This window comes from Rattus rattus, chromosome 6, assembly GCF_011064425.1.
Source record: "Rattus rattus isolate New Zealand chromosome 6, Rrattus_CSIRO_v1, whole genome shotgun sequence".
NCBI lineage: Eukaryota > Metazoa > Chordata > Mammalia > Rodentia > Muridae > Rattus > Rattus rattus.
The window spans coordinates 81,756,188-81,769,336 of NC_046159.1; the positions used below are offsets into that span (position 1 = coordinate 81,756,188).

General features: G+C 38.8%; 1 pseudogene; it reads left to right on the forward strand.

Moving 5' to 3' along the window:
* LOC116904359 overlaps nucleotides 1-10,337 on the forward strand; it is a 29,936-nt pseudogene extending 19,599 nt beyond the window's left edge.
* The last annotated feature ends 2,812 nt before the right edge of the window (nucleotides 10,338-13,149 follow it).

Genomic DNA, 13,149 nt, shown 5'->3' on the forward strand with positions numbered 1-13,149 from the left:
TTATGTTGCTTATTATATTTAATTTAAAATGAACAAACTGCTGTTTAATTTTAATAGCAAGCAGCCTAAGTTTCTAGATTAATAATCAAATAGAAAAGACCTGAGTGAGTATTTCAGTTCATTTGGGCAACTGAAACAGAACATCCTACACCATCGGTTACAAACAACCGAACTTTATTTTCCATAGCTCTGGAAGCTAGAAGTCCAAGGTCATTTGCTAGGTCTGAGAAGAGCTGCTTCCTGATCCACTGATGGCAATGTTTTACTGTCTTCACCTGGTGAAGCAATTCTCCAGCATCCTTTATAATGAAAGCAGAGAGTTGAGAAAAATCACCAACCAGAAGCACTTTCTGCCTATAGAAGAGTTTCCGGAAAAGAGCTGTGCCTACAAAGGGTGACTTATTAAAATGTCAATGACTGTGGAGATTTTCTAATGTTATAGGTCTTAGAACCTATTTACCATTTTTCTTAGTCTCTCTTTAGTCCCTCAAAGAGCCATTTTTTATGCCCACCTCTGTGCTAAACCTGATAAACAGATAAAAAAAAAAAAAAAAAACATTTGAAGGCTATTAACTTGGCAAAAGTCTATTATCCACAAATAGAAGGACCAAGAATACTATCAGATGGTCTCTGAGGCCCGTAGATGAGATAGGGTGGCATCCCCCCCACAGGGAATGTTTCTACCAATATATACTTTTTAAATGCTTTGATTTATAACTTTCTTTGTTCTGTTATAACGATAACATGAAACTTCTTCCACATCGTAGCACTGTATTTTAGGACACGTAAATCTGTGTTTCCATACCATGGCCATTCATATTTTGCTCCAGAACAAACTATGTCTCTTATTCATTTAGTGAGAGCCTTTTCTTTCTGTAGAAATGTTAATACAGGGCTAGAGAGATGGTTCAGTGGTTAAGAGCACTGTCTGCTCTTCCAGAGGTCCTGAGTTCAATTCCCAGCAACCACATGGTGGCTCACAACCATCTATAATCAGGTCTGGTGCCCTCTTCTGGCCTGTAGGTGCATACATGCAGATTGAAAGCTGTATGATGTATACATAATAAATAAATGTTTTTTTTTTAAAAAAAAGAATGTTAATAGATGGGTTTGGGTATAACACAAGATTTAGTCCATAGATACAGGCAGATTCTGTAGATATAAGAGCTCAGCTCTAACATAGCCACAAGACTATCAACTCCTGATTTCATAGGCAACTATCGGCCTAGATGGAGCAACAGAACTTCTGAATTATAGTAAAGAACCTTAGTCTTCAAACATTCATGAGATGGGAACTGCCCACTGAATGGCAGCATGACCTTTAGCATTATTGTTAAGAGAACTCTCTTCTTGAACCAGTGCTGAAGAAGGCTGACACTTGAAGGTAAGTAGGAAAGTTATAATGACCCTGGGAGGGTGACACACAATCTTCCTGGATATTGGTGTCTTGATACAGTGTTCACTGCAAAGAATGAACTAGTTAAATGTGTACCTTTTGCACAGAAGGATAGATCAGTAATTTCCACAGCAGTTTAATGGTTCTTGTTGACTAAGGGCTTTAGATTGTACTATATTAAAGCATATATCAGCGCTATTGGTAGGAAAGAAAAGAAAAATAACTCAAGGGACTGAATTCTAGTTGGAGGGGAGAAGAAAAAGAAGAGAATAGAAGTGAGCAGGACTGTGTATGAAGGATGGACATTGCAGAATGATGTGTCAGATCCCATAAAAAGGAGTAAGGGACAATCTATTGTAAGGATGAATTTGAGTGACTATGTCTCAGGACACTATGAGTCAGGAGACAATGGCCAAATGGTAAAAATGAAAGTGTTTCAAAGGCAAAGAAAACCAAGACAAACAACAACAGAAACCAAACTGCTTCCAGAGGTCTAGAAGTGAAGAAAATAGGTTGGGATTTAGCTCAGTGGTAGAGCACTTGCCTAGAAGCGCAAGGCCCCAGGTTCAGTCCCCAGCTCCGAAAAAAAGAACCAAAAAAAAAAAAATACTAAAAATATTCTAAAGTCACAATTTAGAAACTTGAGAGCAAACCAAACACAAAGTTTGAGAACAGAATCTTTTCAAAGCAAGTAAGCAAGCAAATTAGATATCTTAAATCAAATAATTTGAAAACATATTCAAAATATATTTATAAAATTAAGATTCTTGATGAGCTAGCAAAGAACAAACAAATAGACTGTTGACCAAAACAGAGAGAAGTCTGGAATCAGGAAAGAATACCCACAACCCACCTAAAGTAAGATGGACCTGGATTCAATACGTCCATGCAGATAACTCATTTTCATTCAGGCAATTCTTCCTGTGTAAAGTGGAGGAATTCTTGAAAACACACACACACACACACACACACACACACACACACACACACTCACAATCATGGTATACTAACTGTTGATGCAGAAGATGCAACTCTCTCCTCAAAGACAATAAAAGACAGATTATTCTGGAGCTAAATTGAGTGACCTTGGCCCAGGAAACATGAAGCTAGTTGTGTAATGGCAGAATAAAGTCATACATCAAACATTTAAAAACTATTATGCTGAGAACATCAGAGGTAGGTTACAGCAAAGCAGAGGAATCTCTCCCTAGGGTTCAGATGTTATCTGATGATTTTGTTGGCTTCTGAGTTGGTGTTAGAAGTCTAACAAGATGGTAGGTTTCAAAATATTTTTAATAATGAGTCATATAACGTTAGTTCCAACTCCAAGGAGGTCAAGTTGTGGCTAGTCAGGAGCTAAAAAAGTAGGTTAGAATAAGGTAATTTATTGTACTCTGAACCAGCACCATCCCAAACTCTCCACCTCGTTACAGTTCAAATCAGTCTTTGAAGACACAACTTTTTTTTTTTTCAGGAATTCTCTTTATATGGGAAAGCCCATGGATCAAGCAGCCTATTGATACTACTTCATGTTTACCTCCCTTACCTCCAGAGCCTTTGCTGATGAGTATCACTAGGTATACTTTACACATGTATTTTGTATAAATAGTTCAATTTTGGAGAATTGGTATAGGCTTGAGATCAAATGGATAGATGAAACTGAGAACTTCCACTAATTTAAGCAAATATTTTTATTCATAGCTGCAGAATGAATAAATTTCAAGGATAATGACACATCAGGTTATACTTGCTGTCACAGAATAGTAGATTTAAAGTATTTAAGTGATGGAGTACTAACAAATTTAGGAGAAGATTACACTTTCAAACTCATCCGTTGCTGAGATAGGAAAGATGAACCAAGTATAATAAAAAACTGTTTGTTCAAGGTCATCCTCAATCTCCACCCTCTTTTCCCAAGTAGCTCTGGGTGCTGATGGAATGACTCCTTTGTCCACTCTGGGAACGATCCTTCATCAACACTCAGAGCATTGTAGAAGTAAACCTCTGGGCCCTTCCATCCTGTGTCTGAAGTCCAGCTCATATCTCTGGAAAGGAGTCTTCAAAGACATGGCCTTTTGGTTATATTCAAGGCTTACAAGCTTTCATACACTGCTAAGCATATCGTGGGACAAGACAGATGTGTCTCAGAAGATACATTTGAGATATAATAAATACAAACTAACATGTTTTCACTGGCTAGAAGAAAAAAAACAGGTCTTTCTCATTTTGTTTTTATACATGCTAATATTTGATAAAATATGTTCTTTTGGTGTTTTTAACTGTTGTAGAAATAGCAAATCTGTTTCCTTCATTCTGTCCAATGACTAAGGCTGTGACTGAAATTTCTTCAGACAGAAAGTATAAGTTAGAGCAATTAACCTTATCATTTATGTGTGTGTGTGTGTGTGTGTGTGTGTGAGAGAGAGAGAGAGAGAGAGAGAGAGAGAGAGAGAGAGAGAGAGAGAAGAGAGTGTCATTCCTTGCTTATTTTCAACTGACTGGGTGTCAAATCTTCTATTCTTCCAGATTATTTGACCAAGGTTGCTGCACACTATATGTTTTACACTTTAAAATGTTTGGACTCTTATCTCAGTTTGTATCATGTAGTGCAGTCTTTTTAATGCTTTTTTTCCCCTAATTCTGAAGGCAATTTTTAAAATCAGTTTCTTTTCTGTCTTAATTAGAAAAAAAAAAAACCAACTAATCTTCCAATGCTTCCAATTCTTAAAGTTTTAATCCTTTGCTTAATCTAGTAACACCCCCTCCCATTTACCCTACTTTAAAACAAAACAAAACAAACAAAAAAAAAAACTCAGGGTTTTACTCTGAAGCTTTAGTTGTCCTTGAGCTCCTTGAAACCTGCCTGGGATCAAAGGTGTTTGCCTCCACGCCTTGCTTTAAATCCCCCCTTTCATGTTTGATGTTGGTTTCTATTCCTGCAGAGCTATGGCCTAGTACAAAGTGCAGTGTCAGGGTTTCTGGGAGAAGCTTCTCAAAGTAGTCTACTTGGCTTTAATCATAGTGCCTGACAGGTGGCATGCGACTGATCACAGTTTGGGAAGAAACATACTAACTGACAGATGGCTACATTAGAGTAACCCAGATGACCTAGGTGACCAGAGTCATGGAGCAGAAGAAGAAAGTCATAGTGAACATAAGGCAAAGCCCGGGAAATCCTGTGAGCAGTGGTAAATATTGAAGGAGGGGTTCCACCCCCCCCCCGGTTGCTGCTATGCTGAAGCTTCAGTTTTGGAACATGAAATTATTGATGCGATGTGCAGGCTCCTGTTTAAAGTGTGGTTTTCTAGTTATTTTCTAGCTCTAAAGTTGGACTCTGCTCTCTGTTCAGAGGAAGGAAGAAAAGAAATGAGGGAGAGAGAAAAGAAGGAAAGAGGGGACAAAGAGAGGGCAGGGGAAAAGGAAGAGAGGAAGGGAAAAGAAAGGAAGGGGGAAGAAAGAAGGAGAGGAAGGAAGAAGAGAGTCGCAGGTATAATTAGCGCCCCAGTCCTTAAAGCTTTTCTCCTCAAGCCACTTAGAATTAACTCCTTGTGATCAAGATCCTCCCTGTTGAGAGCGTAGAGACCAGAGGGGTTTACATCCCCGGCAAATCATTTCTGCAATCACATCCCAAGAGCCTCTTCCATTTTATTTATGCTCCACACATGAGTGCTAGTCCAAGGGGAAATAGTTGAAGACACTGCTTTGGATGGTCAGAGGAAACCACAGTAGACGGTGCTTTGGTAAAACTGCTGCTGTCAATCATGATTTCAAACTCTCCTTAGTGCCTATTGTGATAACTAATTCCTTTCCTGGAGAGACAATGTCTCTTGTCTCTGCATACATCCCCAAACCAGAGTAAAACTCTTTCAAAGTTCATGAGAATGCCTTCCCTTGGTGTGGACGATTGCCTCTCCTTTGCTGTATAAATGGAGCCTTCTACCCTCACAGCTAACTTTCCTGAGCCTTACATGTCACCAGCTAGACCCAGAGTTCACGTGTTAGGAAAGAACTGCGCTGCATAAAAGAGTTGGAAGGACCCTGTGAGAGCTTCTAGAAGCTTGGGGAGTCCAATGTCTATCCCTGTCTACTCTTTTCTAGAAGCGTGTCCATAGTAACAGGCATGCTAATGATGGTCCCTTGCAAGCATAGCTGATTTGGTGGAGACAGCAACTGATTGGCTCATAGGACCAATTTCTACAATGGTACCACATCAATGTTACATAGAAAATATCATAAAACACTGGGGAAAAGCATTTCAATTTTAGTTGATTACTCCACAGTCACTTTAAGTGATGCTAGAGAAGGATAGGGTAATGTTAGTGTATCTTGAGCACAATCAGGGCATGCTGGATACAGTTTGGCACTCTTTGTGTGAACCACCCTAAAAACCTTTCTGAAAGTCACTGAGTTCAGTCTACCATCCCTGACTAATGGATGATCTTTCACAGACAATGGTCTCTTACTTTTGCACTGAGAAAAATTTTTAATTCAATCTCTTTACATTCTTCCCAATGCTTATTATTTTCAGGCACCTCATTTGTAGCAGTTTTGTGATGGAGGCTCATGTGTTCCAGTCCTTCTAGCTTGCATCTGTAAGGCTGTGAACTTCTTTACGTGCTCTGTGTTCATGCCAATATTCTCTTCTGTCAAGACTCTGTATGAATTTAAATAACAATTTCAAAACATCTGGTTCATTGACTAAAAGCAATCTTTGTATAATTCATTGGAGATTTAGAATTCATTCCCAATTATATGAACCAGTTTGTGTCAGTATAACATCGTAAGGAAGAATGGAGTTTGGCCTCAGACATGATTTATATTCCTCTGACATCTAGTTCTAATTAGTGGAAAATCTTTGTTGAATCTCTTGGTTAAGCCTGATAATAATACATACTTGGTAGGCTCTTAAACTATCTTTATTTATAAGACGGCTTAATATGATGCTATTCCCAGGTGTTAAAAGCATTTAAGGAAATGAAGAACCAAAATGGTTTAAGCAAAAGCCCTGTGAAATCTCCCTCTCCCTCCCTCTCTCCCTCTCCCTCTCCCTCCTCCCCTCCCTCTCCCTCTCCTTTCCTCCTGCCCCCTCCCCACTCTGAACTCATCAAAATATCACTAGAGATTTGGAATCAAAGAGTTCATATGAATTGTTCCTCACTCTTCTACATGGTAGGCGGAAGCTCGCAATCCTACTTTACACAGGATGATGGAGGGTCACAGTTCTACTTTAAACAAGACAGTTGGAGTACTTAAGGCTTAAGTACTTTCAGAGAGATGAAAACACAAAGAGATATAATCAACACAACAAAGACAAATGAAAGTACACTTCAGAGTGACTTGTTTTTATAAGGAAAACAAATTTCAGATTCAAAGACCCCAGAGCTACCTTTATTCTAGAATTAAACCCTGTAAGTGGTATTTTGTTTCATTTTATGTTTTATATTAGGAGACCAGGTCTTTCTACATAGTTCAGGTTGTTCAGATATATAACCAGATATATATTCACTATATAGACCAGGCTTCATGTAGCCCAGATCTCACAGAAAGCCATCTGCCTCTGCCTCTTGAGAGCTAGGAGAAAAGATATGCATCACTATACCATTCAGTCTTGTAAGTTTCAATGGAAAATGGGAAAATACTTGACAATATTAGCAATGCAGTGACATACATAAGCACACACACACATATACACACATATATTATATAATATGTATGGGCTCTACTGAAAACAATACATAATACTTAAAACACAGAAGTAAATGAGATAATGCTCTTGTCCCTATTGTTCCCTGACTCCACTTTTTGTCAGCCCAGATATATAACCAAATCTGATCTTTCTGTAACACAAATGCTTCAAGGTTCCCTTGACTTCCATTTGACAAAGATGGCACTGTGCTTTTCATTTTTAAGAAGCCCCAGCTTTAGGGTGGAGAATCCTTTGGGCCTGTGGCCTGTTATCTGTTGCCTGATAATAAAAATTCTAATTTGACCTTTTATGTATGGGGGAGCCTGTAACTTTCCCATCTGGCCTATAGCAACAGATGTTAATTAAGAATGTGAAAGGAGAGTTCAGGCTTCAGTCCCCAATGCCTCTTTCCAACATTCCAGGTTTTTACCCACACCCCCAAAATGGCACCCCATTGTCAGCAGGAAGTAGTCATAGACAATTGCGGCATCCCTTATTGATTTATAATCAACAAAATGCTGGGGTGTTTGGTTTAGACCCTGGGACAAGAGACTAAGGTGCATATTTTACATATTAAAGCTGACCTGGTTCTCCCAGCAAGCATCTCTCAGTCCATACCTACCTAGTGCTACTGCAGCTTATTCTTCCTAAACTGGAACTTCCGGATCTGGACACATACCTTGAGTTGGCATGCCAGAGGAGGTACCTTCCTGAGAAACACCTCAAGCAGTCAGGTGATTTTGCAATCTGCTCTTGGAAGAGCTCGCTATCTAGCCAAGAATGCCAGCAACAGTGTGGGGAACATTCAGGACAGTTTATGCTCATGGCAAGTATTCAGAACTGGAGTTAAGATTCCTGACACGAACTGCACATTTATGGGTTAGTGTGTAGACAGAGGTTACTATAGTTTGGAGTCCTTCACTCATCTTCTTGCAATAAAGCCTAAATGGCCTGGTTGTACTACATTTTTAAGAGGAAATTATGAGAGTGGATTGATAATTTAGGTGTGTGGGTTTTGTGATGCGTGCCAAACCAAATATGGAAATGCTCATGCCTGGAGATACTGTACTAAAGTTTTTGACATGCTCACAGTAGCAGCATTACTCGATGACCAGATTTTGTATGTTCATAGCGTTTATCTCCTTGTATCAAAACACTGGATCAAATTCAAATCATTGAACAAATCAGGAAATCTCTTTCCCACTAAGGAGCTTTTGACCTGGCATGATCAGTACCTGAAGATGTAGAGACACCTTGGCAATCAGTTCCAAAGGTGGAGGGTAGCTTTTTGAAACCAAAGTTGCTAATGAGTTTGTTCATTTCAACTGTTTAAAATTCATCTTCAGAGCTCATGAGCTTGTACATGAAGACTGTAATTTTCTATGTGACAAGGATCTAGTCACAGTGAGGTCTGCTTCTCACTACAGAAAACATTGATTCTACCTTGGTCTTCTAGAAGTCAATATGAGAGAACAAAGTTATTCAGGGCAGTTCCAGGGTCAGTACATGTTATTTTTCCCAGAGTTATGATCCTATATTTCCATGGAGTCATCTGCCATCCCACTGGCCCATGTTTTTGCCCTCTTTTACACAAACTTTCTTTTCTCACCCTCTACAATATACTTTTTATTGGGCATTTTGTGGCTGAAATGCTGCCTCTTGCTTTAATAAGATTAAATTGTCTAAATTTATTGTTTGTTACATTTCAATAGCCATGTTTTTCTATGAATTTCATCATTCACCTATCCCACTTTATAAACGTGTGAGAAGACTCATTTTAATAATCTCCAGAAGAAAAATCTTAATTCTCACATTGTTTCACGTAAGCTCTTGTATAGTTCCTAGTCCCGAAAGACAGAAGTATTTTCCTTTTTAAAAGTCAATGAGCAATTAACCAAAATATTCTTCCTCATGTATCATTCAGCCTTCAGTTTTAGTTTGGTAATGTTTAAGAAATGTCTGCAGCAAAGTTGTCCAGGGGACAGAATGAACTTCAGATGCATGAGTTATGTGCACTTGGCCCAGCTGTAAACATCATTGTCCTTTGCTGAATGATGTTTTCAAAGAATATAAAATAAATTTACCTAAAGGTCAAGTGTATCTGTATATGAAAGGAGGGCTGGTGAGATGCTCAGTGGCTAAGAGCAAGCAATGTTCTTTCAGATGGCATAGAGGCTCCAGAGGTTGCTATTCCACTTCCTTGGAATTGCATACTTTTTTCTGGACATGATATGACTATTGGTCTTCAGAACACACAGTTACCATGCTTTCATGGGCAAGACATGCACATACATGATCAAGCCAATCTCAGACAGGGTGTCCCAAGTCCCCACAGACAGCTGAGGAGCTCTTAGCAAGTTGATGGCTTCTGGGGAGGAAGAGTGGGTTTTCACTGAGGGTGAGGCTTGTGGCAGGCAGGTGGACTATGCTCCAGTGTATGGCCCTATACAAAAATTGTAATCAGTGGGGTATAAAAAAATTAAAAAGACCTGAAGTTGTCAGGAGAAGATAGAACTTGGGGGGGTGGGCATAAGGAGAAGCAGTGAGGTATGAATATGATTAAAATACATTGTATGCTTGTATGAGATTCTCTGAGAATTAAAAACGTCTTATTTATAAAGAGTAGGAAGACTATGAGAAAGCAAATGTAATAGCCTGCTCAGCAGTGGGATTGTCAGAGCATGCTGTTACCAGTGCACACACGCAAATGATTGCTGCAATACGCTCAAAGAGGCAGACGCCACGGTGGGGAGGTGAAAACACAGACATCAGTTTCTCATTAAGGCTGTTGGACCAAAGGCAATTGTATAAATGCTGTGGTCAGCACCCTTTCAAATGCTCTTAGCTAGAGAAGGAAATTGCTTCATGGAAACGCGGAACCATAACGCCACCTCTATAAGCTGTCCATGAGATCAAATGTATGTGTTCTCTCTCTATAGTGAACCTTTTTATGCTGACATAAGTAAGCGATACCATCTCTTGCGGGGGAATTCACGGCACTGAGGAAACAGACACGTAGATAAGAGAAGATATGACTCAATTATTTTACACACGTGTATTTAACGTGTGAGCATTAATTAGTTTGCTACAGCTGACAAACAAAATACCACAGCCTGGATGCTTAATCAACAGAAATTTACACTCATGCTGTTCTGTGGGCTAAAACTCCAGGATCAGGTTGTTTTCCAGGTTGAAGCTTTTCTGAAGTCTCTGTCCTGGGCTGGCACGTCGGCTGTCATGCCCATCTCAGTATAAGAACAGCAGTTAGATTGGAGTATGGCCCACACCAAGGGTTGAATTTGAACTTACACTTTTTTTAAAAAAAAGCAGAAATCATTCACGTGCTAATTTTAAATGCCTGTGGGGACTTCTAATAGAGCAAAAACCAGGGAAAGAAGCAAAGTTTCTATCCGATTCGGTCAAAGGATGATAAACGTGTGAAGAAATGATGAACTCCGTGACCTGCAGCCAATTGCAGGAGGATCACTAGGAGGAGAATGCAGGGAGGTAAGGGCTACTTTAGAAGGATGCTCTGTATGTCTCCAGCATGGCACCAAGTCTCAGTTACTGGTGAGAAGAATTGCTTTTCCACCTGGGTACAAGGGGGGCAGCTTTCTCATTGGCGTCTTTCTAGCTTGCTATGTGTAGACAGCACAGTTCTGATGGCTCTTTCTGCACTTGTTCTTTTCAAGTAACCTTCGCACACATTGATCTGTCTGCCATGTCTGCACATCTGCGGTGGCAGCTCCAAATTCCTCATTCCCTGCGTAAGTCACACATTTAAAGCGCAAACGCATCCCACCCTGTGTACTTCTGTTGTAGTTAAATGGCCTCTCTCTATTGCTACATTTTAAAAAAGCTGTTAGCTTTCATAAATCTTGTACCTCTTACAGCCAAAAAGTACAATTTTAGCAGAGGACTAGGTTGATGGATTTCCCTTTGTTTAGAAGACCAGGATTTTTTTTTTAATCACTTGTATCATGAATTTGTATGTGATTATTATTTGTTTATATTTTAAAATTCAAATATGATTCCATCATTTCTCCTCCTCTCCTTTATCCCTCCTACTTCTTCCATGTCCATCATTCCAGCTCCCTCTCAAATTCATGGCTCATTGTTATTATTATTATTATTATTATTATTATTATTATTATTATTATTACTGTTGTTTTTACAAACACACATACATATAAATAGGCAAATATGTAGATACAACTGCTGAGTTCATGTAGTGTTGGCTGATGTATTTGATTTCAAGGCTGACAACTTGATATTGGATAATGAGTTTTGGAGCTCATCCCTGGGAAAGACTATTTCTCCTGCTCTCACCATTCCTTAGTTGTCTGTAGTTCTTTAAGGGCAGGTCCCTGAGAGATTACCCCTTTCATGTTAGCATGCCCATTGATGATTTACTTTTATTTTGCTGCTGTTGTTAATGCTGTTATTGTTACTTTTCAGATCTTATTTACTCGGTCACATTGTTAAAAGTATCTCAGGTGAAGTTTTCCTGTAATTTATTGGAGACACACTTCTACAGCAGGCTTGCTGATTCTCTGACTCCTAAAATCTTTGGTCCATCTCTTTTAGGATCTTTCCCTGAGGCTTAGCTGTAAGAGCTAAGAGTTTCTACTGGGGCTTAGCACTAATAGCACAGTTAGTTGTTTCTTGTAATGGTCATCATTTATTGCAAAGAGACATGTTTTGATGAGGGGTGAGATCATCAATTCCCTTTAAAGAATAAATATTTAGAATGCAAATAGCAATTGTCACTTATCATTAATTAATATTTTAATAGAGGATCTCACTGTGGCCCTTGGTGAACTAGAACTCATTATGTAGGACAGGCTCATTGGGAACTCACAGAGATCTACCCACTTCTGCCTCGGGAGCACTATAGTTTAAGTCTGCATCATCATACCTGGCCAGGTAATTTAGGAAATTTGGAAATTTGCTGGCTTGGTAAATACATGTACTTATTATCCCCGAGTAGTTGGCTAGGTATCTGGGACCAGGAATGACATCCTTACTGTTTAGTGGACTTTAAACCATGGCAACAGTGACCAGGTGTTGTTGCTGCTGGAGGAGAAACTAACTCCTGATACCAACAAGTACTATGTCCAATTTTCTGAGGAACTGCTAGATTGATTTCCACAGTGATTGTACTAGCTGAAAATACCACCAGCAATGTAAGAGTGTTTCTCTTTCTCCACATCCTCACCAGCATCTGCTGTCACTTGAGTTTTTGATCTTAGACATTCTGACTCTGTGTGTGTGTGTGTGTGTGTGTGTGTATGTTGGATCCCCAGGTTGGGCAGTCTCTGAATGGTCACTTCTTATATCTCTGCTTTCCCAGAATTCATTGCCATTGATGGCTTAGGATCTGCACTAGCCTCTCATCACACAAAAACGGATTTTGATGAGTAATTTCCAAACTTCTACCTCTTTCTAAGAGGAGGAACTGGGAGACACTATTTTACAGTATCTTATTAGTTTATAAGGAACACGAGTTGGGTATTAGAGTTTTCTTGGGTGCCAAAGATAAAATTAAAGAATTAGGGCAGGTATGGTGGCACATATCTTTATTCCCAGCACTCAGGAGGTAGAGGGAAGAAAATCTCTGTAAATTCAAGGCTAGAGTAGTCTACATACTATGTCTGAGAGACACCTGCATTGAAATGACATGGATCTTCCTCAGTAATACACTAAGTTCATTTCTTTCTAAAATTTTGTCACAATTATGATGAATATTATATCTTAAAATATTAACATGATTTCTAAAAATTGAATTTTTTCTATATATTTTTAATATTTGAAATCTAATATTTATGTTATAGTTTTTGTTTATTCTTGCAATTCTACATAAAATGCTACATTTATTCAATATGAAAAAATAAGCAGAATTCTTAATTCTCAAATGATAATATTTTTTCCTTCAGTTTCTTTTAGTTAAGATTAATAATACCTTTTAAGTGCAAAAGTAGCTGAGAAATCCTATGTAAATATCTGGTTTTTACTATAGAGATTTTAAATTTCAAGGTCTCAGAAGTAGTGTATATTTGTATAAGAA